This window comes from Bos taurus, chromosome 1 (assembly GCF_002263795.3).
Source record: "Bos taurus isolate L1 Dominette 01449 registration number 42190680 breed Hereford chromosome 1, ARS-UCD2.0, whole genome shotgun sequence".
In the NCBI taxonomy this organism is placed as follows: Eukaryota; Metazoa; Chordata; class Mammalia; order Artiodactyla; family Bovidae; genus Bos; species Bos taurus.
The window spans coordinates 42,846,534-42,858,029 of record NC_037328.1 but is presented as its reverse complement, the minus strand read 5'-3'; the positions used below and the strand labels follow the sequence as shown (position 1 = coordinate 42,858,029).

General features: G+C 37.7%; 1 non-coding gene across 1 annotated transcript; it reads left to right on the top strand.

The window, feature by feature from the left end:
* The first annotated feature begins 5,022 nt into the window (after positions 1-5,022).
* LOC112448337 (U1 spliceosomal RNA) lies at positions 5,023-5,185 on the top strand. Its single transcript, XR_003036708.1, has one exon. It is a non-coding gene; the product is annotated as a U1 spliceosomal RNA (small nuclear RNA).
* The last annotated feature ends 6,311 nt before the right edge of the window (positions 5,186-11,496 follow it).

The window sequence follows — 11,496 nt, the reverse complement described above, 5'->3', positions numbered from 1 at the left end:
AGCTTAAGAAAGCTGTTCACTTCCTCCCCTGCTTTGCTTTAGTCACGCCCAGTAAATGAGGGCTCCAGGGGAACTTCAGAGGCCCTGTGTGCAAGGCTGAGCTGGACTTAAGCTCTGACCTGTTAGTTACTGGAAATAATCCTCTGAGTGGAGCCAATAAATGTTCAAGAATTGCTGTCAATCCTTGGATCCCAGGATTATTCATTATAATTAAAATTTATTCTTAATGTAATATACCTGGTCTCTAACACTAATATTTTACTTTTAAATGTGGCAGTCTGGGGACTTCCCTGGTGGTCCAGTGGTTATGACTCTATGCTTCCACTGCATGGGGCACAGGTTTCCCTGCTTGGGAAAGTAATACCCTACCTGCCCCCAAATAAATAAAGAGTGAAGAGTACTTTTTTTTTAATCTAGCAATCTCAGAGGCAGAATATGCATGTGACCCCCTTCAGTAAAAGAGATACTTTTCTTAACCATTTGAATAAAAATTAGAAATACTGAAATGGCATTCTTTCATTTTATCTCCCTTGTATCATCATTTTGTAGGGTTCTTTTGTGTATACATTTCTACTAACTTCAAAGGGCAGAACCTGAGATTTGATGAGCTATCAAAAGCTGGCAGAAAAAAGTATAGAACAGCTACTTTTAGTAATTTGGATGTTTGGAAGGACATACTTTCATATGCTGTATTAGTTTCCTAGGTCTAGCATGACAAAGTACTGGGTGGCTTAGAGAAACAGAAAATTGTGGTTTCATAGATCTGGAGACCTGAAGTTTGAAAGCAAGGTGTCAGCAGGGCCATGGTCCTTCCGAAGGGTCTAGGAAAGTGTCTGTTTGGGGGTTTCTCTCCTAGCTTCTGGCATTCCTTGGCTTGTAGATGACCATTTTCTCTTTGAGTCACTTCACATCATAGTCCATCTGCATGCTCAGTCACTTCAGTTGTGTCCGACTCTTTGTGTTCTCATGGACTGTAGCCCGCCAGGTTCCTCTGTCCATGGGATTCTTTAGGCAAGAATACTGGAGTGGGTTGCCATGCCCTCCTCTAGGGGATCTTCCTGAACCAGAGCTCAAGCCTGTATCTCCTGCATCTTCTGCATTGCAGGTAGGCTCTTTCCTGCTGTGCCACTGGGAAAGCCCTCTGGGTCTGTGTCCAAATTTCCCCCCTTTATACCGACATCAGTCATACTGGAATAAAGCCTACCCTAATTGCCCTATTTTAATTTGATTATAAAGACCTTCTCTTTAAATAAGGTCACATTCTAAGGTGCTGGGGGTTAAGACGGCAACACATCTTTTTTGAGGGGGACACAGCTCATACCGTGACAAAATAGTCTGTTGAAGTTGAATGGAATTGCTTCTCAAGATTGCTGAACTACTCAGACCCAATCGTTCTGATGGGGATTTTTCACCAGCTCATCTAGAGCCCACCTTTCCTTGGCGTGCTGCTTATGGCAAATTAGGATACAACTGTGTGTTTAAAATGAGTGATCTTGAGGCACATGCTGGTGGGGCTTGCTGTTTTTCTTTCTGCCCTTTCTGGGTTGCATGTGAAACTGAGACATTGCTTAAAAATTAATGACAGCGGGATGCTTATCTTGTGATCCAAGTCATAAGATTGTGGCTTCAGGCAGAGCTGCAAAAGTTGAAAAATCACAAAACAAAAGTGCACTTTTTTGGAAATTTGGTTAGAAGATAGACAATGTTGTGTTTTGTAATGATTATATTTTTATCCAAAGTTACTAATAATATTTGTTTCTTTTGGATTAAGCACCCTCCTGTCTTTAAAAGAGGATGGGGCTTTCCTGGTGACTCAGATGGTAAAGTATCTGCCTGCAATGAGGGAGACCTGGGTTTAATCCTTGGGTAGAAAAGATTCCCCTGGAGAAAGGAATGGTTACCCACTCCTGTATTCTTGCCTGGAGAAACCCATGGTCAGAAGAGCCTGGTGGGCTATAGTCCATAGGGTCACAAAGAGTTGGATATGACTGAGTGACTAACACTTTATCTCACTTTATTTAAAAATAAAAGATACAAAATAATTTCTAATTATATATCTTCTAACTATGTGAAAATGTCTACATTTCAAAAAAGGTTTTACATGGCTAAAATATTGGGTTGGCCAAAAAGTTTGATTTCAGTTTTTTGTAAGATGTTATGGAAAGACCAAGATGAACTTTTTGGTCAACTCAATACAAGAGGATACGAAAATTATAGTATTATTTAAGGACTCTACAGGCATTTTGATTCACTAAGCCATACTCAAATGTATGGAAACATTTACTTTTTTAGACCAGTAAAATCAGAAACACATGAATTTGCAAAATGACACGTCTCAATGTAATCAAAACTCAGTTTGCCATTTTTAAATTGTCACCTAGGCAACCCCAGTACTACTGCTTATACTGCTACTAATGCTGATACTCCTACTATTAATAACAGTTGATGTTTACTGAGCACATATTCTGTGTCAGGCACTGTTTCAAGTGCTTTGCCACTTTGGAGGCCAGGCTGTGTAGGGCCAAAGATGTATGGGGACAAATCTATATCTGGTGCGGACAAATCTATATCTCCCAGCTGATGGACTAGGGGACGTAGACATCCTGAGGGAATGAGGAGTATCACTCAAGTCTTGAGTATTGATTCTGGGGAGGTTCCCCTACGAAGAAACATTTAAAGAACATGAATGTTGGCTCATATGAGTCACCTTCACCATCCCCCATGCCCAAAGAACATAGTCATTCAGCAAAGAACTATAACTCCCCTTGCCTTTTCTCCTTGCTTTTACTTACCATTCCTAGAAAAAAATCAAGATCTTCAGTTAAATTTGAATTTCAGGTATACAACGAACACTTTTAATTATAAATATAAGTATATCCCATGCAATATTTGGGACATGTTTATATTAAAAAATATATGTCATTTGTCTGAATTTCAAATATTACTAGGCATCTCATATTTTAATCTATTAAATCTGGCACTTACCCCACCCCAACTTTCCCCAAAGAGCTGGCTATTAAGTGAATGGTGAGAAGAAAAGAACAAAGTTATTTTGTTTTCTGAATTAATGTTGTGATTTGAGATGTAAAAGTCTTCCCCCAAAAATAAGTAGAAAAGTCAATAAATCTCCCAAGGTCTTCAGGCAAGGGGCAATTACTATAATGAATACATTTGAAAAAGATTAGGTAAGAATAAAAAATAAAAGTTATATTTTGAGTACACCACAAATCTTCTTTGTGAGATGATCCAGGTCTATTTTAGTTGACTTTATTGAGCTGTTCCTCTCCAGGACCATAATAACTATTAACTTCTCTTACAGTTCATGTTCTTTGGAACACATTTTGGGAAATTCTGTTTTGTTTTATAACTTTGTGATATATTTAACTTAAGTGCTGTACTGTAGAATTCTCGCAAAACTGCTGGAGGAACTTTGAGGTCTTTTGAGGTTTGAAATAAAACTCAACTCAAATGGGCTTAAACAACAAGAGAAAACAACCAACAGAGTAAAGTTCAGGTGACTGGAAAGTCCAGATGTAGGGAGGACCTAGGTTCATTGAACTAGCAGCTCAGCCATGCCAGTAAAAACTCAGTTTTAAAATTTTGTTTTGTGTTGCTTTGTTTTTCTGTCTTGTCTCTTAACTGTTAACCACGTTAATTTTATTCTGACTGGCCCCCCTGCTGTTAATAAGGTGGTTGCAAGTTTCCATGCAGCCCAGCTGGGGAGATAGCAATGCTGACCCGACACTCTGAACTGCCTAGTTAACTGGTCACATGCTCACCCTGTGGTGGCTGTGGCCTAGGTGTGGAAGGAACCGAGGAGCTGAAGTCTATTAAGCCTTTTCTATGGGCCTGAGAGTAGGTTCAGCTTTTACCAAAACACATGAGCTGGGTGGGAAGGAGCAGATGACTGCCTGAGGGTGGGGGTAAAGCATCGGAATGGACACTGGCTCAATTGACAGGTGTCCGATGCAGCTGGGAATTTTAAGTTTCTGTCATTGACTGCAGGCAGGGGTGATGCTCACAACTGTTTAACAGCCTGCATCTTCATGGGCACCACTTCAGGAGGAACCTGTCTCCCACGGGCCTCCTGCTTACACAGGGTTAACCCTTTAGTTGGTTGATGTTGAAGGGCCCAGGAGCTCCTAGGAAAGATGACCGAAGGCCAGGAGAGGTGAGCACTTAGAGTACTCAGGGGTGGCTACTTACCACCAGCAACAGAAATGTATCACTATCTTAACAACATTTATAATAGTACCCATGTGTATCAGCTTAATGATTTTTTAAAATAACACAAAGGACTTTTGCTTCTGAATAAGACTCTACACTTAGTTTCTTCATTTGAAAAATGAGTGGGTTGAGGTAGATGATTTTACAAGTCCTTTTGACAGAAATGTTTATGTTGTATTCTATAAAAATTGCATAAATAAGCCTTTAACTCTGTCATGCACATAGTGATATGTCTGTATTATACAGAATATTATAAACAGTTGTTATACATTTTAAAATGCAGAGAACCACATTTCCATTTGAAATTTGGCACAATAAATCTAACAATTTGGATCTGAATTTAACTAGATTTTTACATTGAAAATTTTGAATACATTACTTTTAAAGGCCATGAGGATTCTCTTATTGTGTCTCACTCTGTGTTTTATAGTAAAGCAAGGGGGAAAAACAATCATTTATCATATTAAAAACTCATTTTTTTTTTAACATGTTAAGACTCCTTGAGGAAAACATAGGCAGATTTATGTCTTTGACATAAATCACAGCAATACGTTTTTTGGATCCTTCTCCTAAAGCAAAGGAAATAAAAGCAAAAATAAACAAATAGGACCTAATTAAGATTCAAAGATTTTGCACAGCAAAGGAGACCATTAACAAAACAGAAAGACCATCTACTTAATAGGAGGGGTTATGGGAGAAAATTTTTGCAAATGATATGACAAATAAGGGGTTAATATTAAATGCATATAAATAGCTCATACAAAAAGAAATTTTTTAAAAAAATTGAAAAATGGGATACTTACCTGGCAGGGGAGTTACCATGATCACGAATGTGGTTTGCCCCAGGTGAGACTTACCCATTGCACTCTGGGTGTGCTGACCCCTCTGATTTCTCCAAACATGGGAAACTCGGCTGCATAACTTGTGGTAGAGGGGACTGCATTTACACTTTCCCCGAAGGGGAAAAAATGGGCAGAAGAAGTGGATGTATATTTTTCCAAAGAGGGAATGCAGATGGCCAACAGGCACTTGAAAAGATTGCTAATCATCAGGGAAGTGCATGTCAAAATCACAGTGAGCTGTCACTGCACATCTGTCAGACTGGCTATTAACAAAATGAAGACAAATGACAAATGTTGTCAAGGATGTGGAGAAAAGGAAACACTTGTACACTGTTGGGGGGAATGTAAATTGGTGTAGCCACTATGGAAACCATGATGGAGGTTTCTCAAAAAATTAAAAATAGAACTACCATATCACCCAGCAATTCCACTCCTGGGTACATATCTGAAAAACACAGAAACACTAATTCGAAAAGATCATGCAACCCAATGTTCTTAACAGGATTGTTTACAATTGCCAAGGTATGGAAACAATGTCCATCGACAGATGAATGGATTAAAGAAGATTCAATTGTATGTATATATATACATACATACAATTGAATAAACACACACGTGATACAATATTATTCAGCCATAGAAAAGAATGAAATTTTGCCAATTGAAGCTACGTGGATGGAAGTGGAGGGCATTACACTAGGTGAAATATGTCAGACAAGGAAAAGTACAATGTATCACACGCTGCTAAGTCTCTTCAGTCTGTCCGACTCTGTGCGACCCCATAGACGGCAGCCCACCAGGCTCCCCTGTCCCTGGGATTCTCCAGGCAAGAACACTGGAGTGGATTGCCATTTCCTTCTCCAATGCATGAAAGTGAAGTCGCTCAGTCGTATCCAACTCTTAGCAACCCCATGGACTGCGGCCCACCAGGGTCCTCCATCCATGGGATTTTCCAGGCAAGAGTACTGGAGTGGGGTGCCATTGCCTTCTCTGAATGTATCACATATGTGGATCTAAAAAATATAACAAACTAGTGAATAAAACAAAAGAAGCAGATTCACCCAGAGAAAGAACAAACCAGTAGTTACCAGTGGGGAGAGGGAAAGGGGATTGGCAACATAGGGTAGGAGAAAACAAACAAACATTATTATGGGATTATATGAAATCATGTGTGTGAAACTTTTGCAAATTGTAAAGCCTTCATAGAATTTAAAGCATCTTTGATTTAGTTAAAAAGTTAGTGCTGTTTTTACTTTAACGGAAAGTGGAGCAGCACAAAAACAGAAATGATTAAAGAAAAATTGAAGATGGAAGTCATGCATTCATGTGAAGATGGTTCAGTGGCTGAAGTAAGCCAATCATGGCAGGCTTATCCAATGGTGGAGGATATAGAGGGGTTAATGACTCTGAGGTCATTCCCCTCTCCCACTGGGTCAGTGTCTTTATAGGGTAGAGCTGGAGAAGGCAATGGCACCCCACTCCAGTATTCTTGCCTGGAAAATCCCATGGACGGAGGAGCCTGGTAGGTTGCAGCCCATGGGGTCGCTAAGAGTCGAACACGACTGAGCGACTTCACTTTGAGTTTTCACTTTCATGCATTGGAGGAGGAAATGGCAACCCACTCCAGTGTTCTTGCCTGGAGAATCCCATGGACAGAGGAGCCTGGTGGGCTGCCGTCTATGGGGTCGCACAGAATCGGACATGACTGAAGCGACTTGGCAGCAGCAGCAGCAGAAGTGCAGTTGGAGAAGGTGAATTTTTCTCCTAGGCTCCACCTGTCTGTTCTAACTCTCCCTGAGAAGCCTTCCCAACACTGTACATTCTCAGCTGGCTAGTCATCTTAGATATAAAAAACCACAGAGGAGGAACTCTTTGCTAAAATAAATGGAAAATCAGCAACAATGATGATGCTGTTCCCTATCTTCCACTCCCTTACTTGTCCCTCTGCCAATCACACCCCCTGCCCCAAAACAGAGTTGTTTCTCCCAGAGGGCAATGTTGTTAAGCACCACAATTATAGGCAAGTGGGAAGAATACTATATTTCTTATTTTCTCTACATAGAGACATAAATAAAATATATGTGATATTTTGATCTTTGTTTGATGAAGTACTTTAAACATTTGCAGATCTACATTTGTAGGTTTTTCTGCACTTTAACTCATCAAAAATGTCAAAGCCAAGAAAGGCTTTGACTTTCACAGAGGGAACTTCTTGCCTGTAGCTAGCACTTTCTTCTATCTTCAGAGCAAAACCGTGGCTTCGTAAATCCTTAAGTTCCTCCTTCCCTCTTTATATATAATTTCTGATAGAGTTATAGATACACATATACAACTGTGTTAATTAACCCAGCTGAAAAACCTTACTTACAGAGACTTCTAAGGAAAGACATCTATGTCTGATCCTCTTCTTGCTTTAAAGATATTTTCTGTTATAGCACTAGCAAGAACTAAATAATAAATATATTATAATGCTTTGAATAAAAATAGTTCTCAAACATAGTTGATAAAATTTGTTGCCCAAGAGCTAAAATAAATTTACTAGCTGTGAATGAGGATGCTGATTTTTTGGGTCTACCTGTTTAGGTATGTATATACTATGACTAATATATAATGTTACATGACATTTATATACACTTCAACAACTTGATACATTTTAAGTCCTCATAATTAAATTACTAAAAATTAAAATTTGTTAAAATATGTATTTTTATGTTCCTGCATATAGGATCAATAAATAATATAAAAACAAAATAGACTTTATTTGTGTGACCTATCTCAACAACTCCATGGAAAACAGTGTTATCCTCATTTAACAGGTAAAAACTTGAGGCAGAGAATGTCAATAGCTTGTCCAAGTTCATATCGATGTTACTAGTGGTCTGTTGTTATGGTTTCTAACTCAAATTTTCTGATTTTAAAGCCCTTATGTTTCCAACTATATTACATTATACTTTTGTAGTTATGCCATTATTTTAAGGCATTCTTCTTTTGAATTTTCCAGGGAAGTGGGAGAAAGGTGCAAGAAAACTCCAATAATAGCCACAATATTACTTATCATTATAGCACTAAGAATTATTACCTATTACTTAAGGTGTCATTGAGGACTTTCCTTAAGCCAGATAATCAAGATACTTATCAGAGGCACACTTTTATAATTCTCTGCTTTATGTATGATTTTATATATGAAGTATGAAAATGCATAAAATGCTTGTTATTCCATTGTATAGCATGCTCTATTTTGACATGTCAGTAAGGAAAGCACTTCCCCAAAGAATTCTTGAACCTTCAGAAAATTTTATTCTCTCAGAAGAAAAAAGAAGTTTTCTTCCTATGTTAGCTCTAGTTTGCAGAGAAGCAGACCTCAAGACAAGAATAGGCAAGAGATATATTGGAGATGGAGCTAGAGAAGGTAGGGAGAGACCTTTGGACTGAGATGGAGGGTCTGACTGCTATGAGAAAAGAGGGGAAGGGAGGAGGGTGGCGTGGATTAAATTAAGTGTGTTAATACATGTGAAGCACTTTATAGATCGTTGGGAGTTGTAGATATTTATTATGAGTCATCTTCCCTGTGCATTTTTCTTGGTAATAGAGCTGTACTGTTACAATGGAAAATTGATGTTAGGCCAGTGGTTCTCCTTCCTTGAGAGCTTAGTAAACAATATTCAGATGTCAACGATGCTACAATACTTTGTAGGTAAATCCGAGTGAAGTAGAAAAATGCTAAAGTCACCATTCATTCTCGTATGACTGCTCAAATAAAAAGTTCATTACTTGTATTTCAGAAAGTTTTCACTTGGAAATATTTTCACTTTTTCCAGAAATATCATATTATTTGCAAATGTTCTGCAAGAGAGCATTTGAAATTAATTGGCAAGACCTATAGTCAACTATCATTCTGTTGAACCAGTTCTAATTTACACTTAATCAAAAAGTTAAAATACGCAAAAAATAATGTAAAAACTGCACCTACGTACTCAAACTAGGCTGACATTTAACTTAATGGGCAAGTCAATTTAGGAAAGGAAATTGGAATCTTTGACCCAAATAATTACTTGCTGCGTTTGATATGAGAACAAATGCGACTTGGCTGAGCTTTAATTTGGTAAGACTTTGTCCAGAATCAAATCATCCCAAAGTTACGAATAAGGAATTTAAAATTGAACATGACATTTAAAAAATCCCTATTTTTGACTGTAGAGGAAGATGCAAAGTTGTACCAAAATATTAATGTGTATTTTATGCCACATGTGACCATTTATTCCAGCATCTTTTATTTTAAAGTTTAAAAAAGAAAATACATATTCATTATAGGAAATATAGAATATTCATAAAATGTAAAGAAAAATAAATTAAAATTAAAAGTGAATCTGTCCTTGGTTCTACTATATAAAAAAACCATTATTAACATTTTAATATATTCCCTAAATAAAGCAAGCTGAAGTAATTATTCTTTGCGTTAAAAATAAATAGCAGGTTTAATACTTGAGTACCATGCTCTCTTATGCTTAAAAATCATATTTTATTTTTCCTTAATTGTGGGCCAGTAATTATTAACCTTATTATCATTTTACTTTGTAACATTCTTAATTCCCCTTCCTAAAAATGCTGCATGGTAAATATTATTTCTTATTTATTGTAAATTTAAATCAAGTTTTTACCTTATGTTTGGGGTAGTTTATAATGTTTGTAAGTTTACAGTGTTTATAAGAAGGCTGAGCACTGAAGAATTGATGCTTTCGAATTGTGGTGCTGGAGAAAACTCTTGAAAGTCCCTTGGACAGCAAGGAGATAAAACCAGTTAATCCTAAAGGAAACCAGCCCTGAATATTCACTGAAAGGATTGATGCTGAAGCTAAAGCTCTAATACTTTGGCCTCCTGATGTGAAGAGCTGACTCACTGGAAAAGACCCTGATGCTGGGAAGATTGAGGGCAGGAGGAGAAGGGGGTGACAGAAGATGAGATGGTTGGATGACATCACCTATTCAATGGACATGAGTTTGAACAAACTCTGGGAGAGAGTGAAGGACCAAGAAGACTGGCATGCTACAGTTCATGGGGTTGCAAAGAGTCAGACATGACTTAGTGACTGAACAACAACAATAATGTTCCTAATCTGAGAAACTTCTGTGTTTCTCAAAGCTACATTGGAGAGTCCCTACTGAAATCAGGAAGCCATTTATATAAATGTGCCTTCTGAAAAGTGTAAACAAAGTTCCTGAAAGACAGGAGCACACACGGATCAGGGCAGCTTCTTGGCATAATGAATAGCACTTAATAAGAAAGATGGGTGAAACTTCAATTTCTGGACCAGGTTAGGCTGCATTGCCCACACTGTCTATAGCGTGAGCTTTGGCATTAGATTTACTTTTTTTCTTGCTATGGGTCAGATCAGATCAGATCAGATCAGTCACTCAGTCGTGTCCGACTCTGCGACCCCATGAATCGCAGCACGCCAGGCCTCCCTGTCCATCACCAACTCCTGGAGTTCACTCAGACTCTTGCTATGGGTATATTCTCAGAAATCTGGGACTAGAAACATTTGAAGGATAAAGAAAATGAAACTATGATTCTTACTTAGTACCTATTCACGCTTAAAAAAAGTGTTTTCCTGTGAAAACCTCTGTCATAATGCTACTATCCTTTAGTGTGGGGTTGGGTGGGAGGGGGAGTAAAATAGATAATTGTCCATTTCTTACATGCAGCCTGTATCTGTTTTTCTAGATAAGGATTTTTAGTGACTGTTGGATGGAAGATGCTGTTTCTGAAACGTCATAATTAAGAGATCATGGGAAACTTGTTACAAGAAAATGTTTTTCTTTTGAAAAAAAAAAAAACCACACAAACTTTCAGTAAAATGAACTTCCTTCTCCCTCAGGCAATGTTAGTCAAGAACAGACAAAGGGTTTGGTGATTTGAGAGATTTGCATTGGAAAAAATAATAAACAAGTGAAGGTTGTTAACAGAGTCTATTAAAGAGTAAGGGAATCAGAGGAAAAAAATATGGCATCGTGGAAAAAGCATGAGCTTTGAAATTGCATAGGCTTCAGTTTGACTGAAATCAGGTTTCATTTTTTATTCAGTTCCTTAAGAATTATGTGAAACTTGATTTCTTTGAATTCTGTTTTCTTCATCTGTAATCTAAGATGGAGTTATTTATCAACTATTATTTATCAAGCTCTTAATATGTACCAGTCTCTTTTGCAAACAGTGCTGCAATAAAAATGCATGAATCTATATCTTTGTATGTTGCCATAATTACATTGCGTGGTAAAATCCTAGAAGTGAAATGTCTTTTCATAGATTTTCTAAATCCTGTAGAAATCTTAATCAAGTTATACTCAATCAATAGCCCAAGAAGTCTTGCCCACACTCCACACCTTTAATTCTGGTAAGCTTCAGTATTTAATGTTTAAATATTTGCTAACT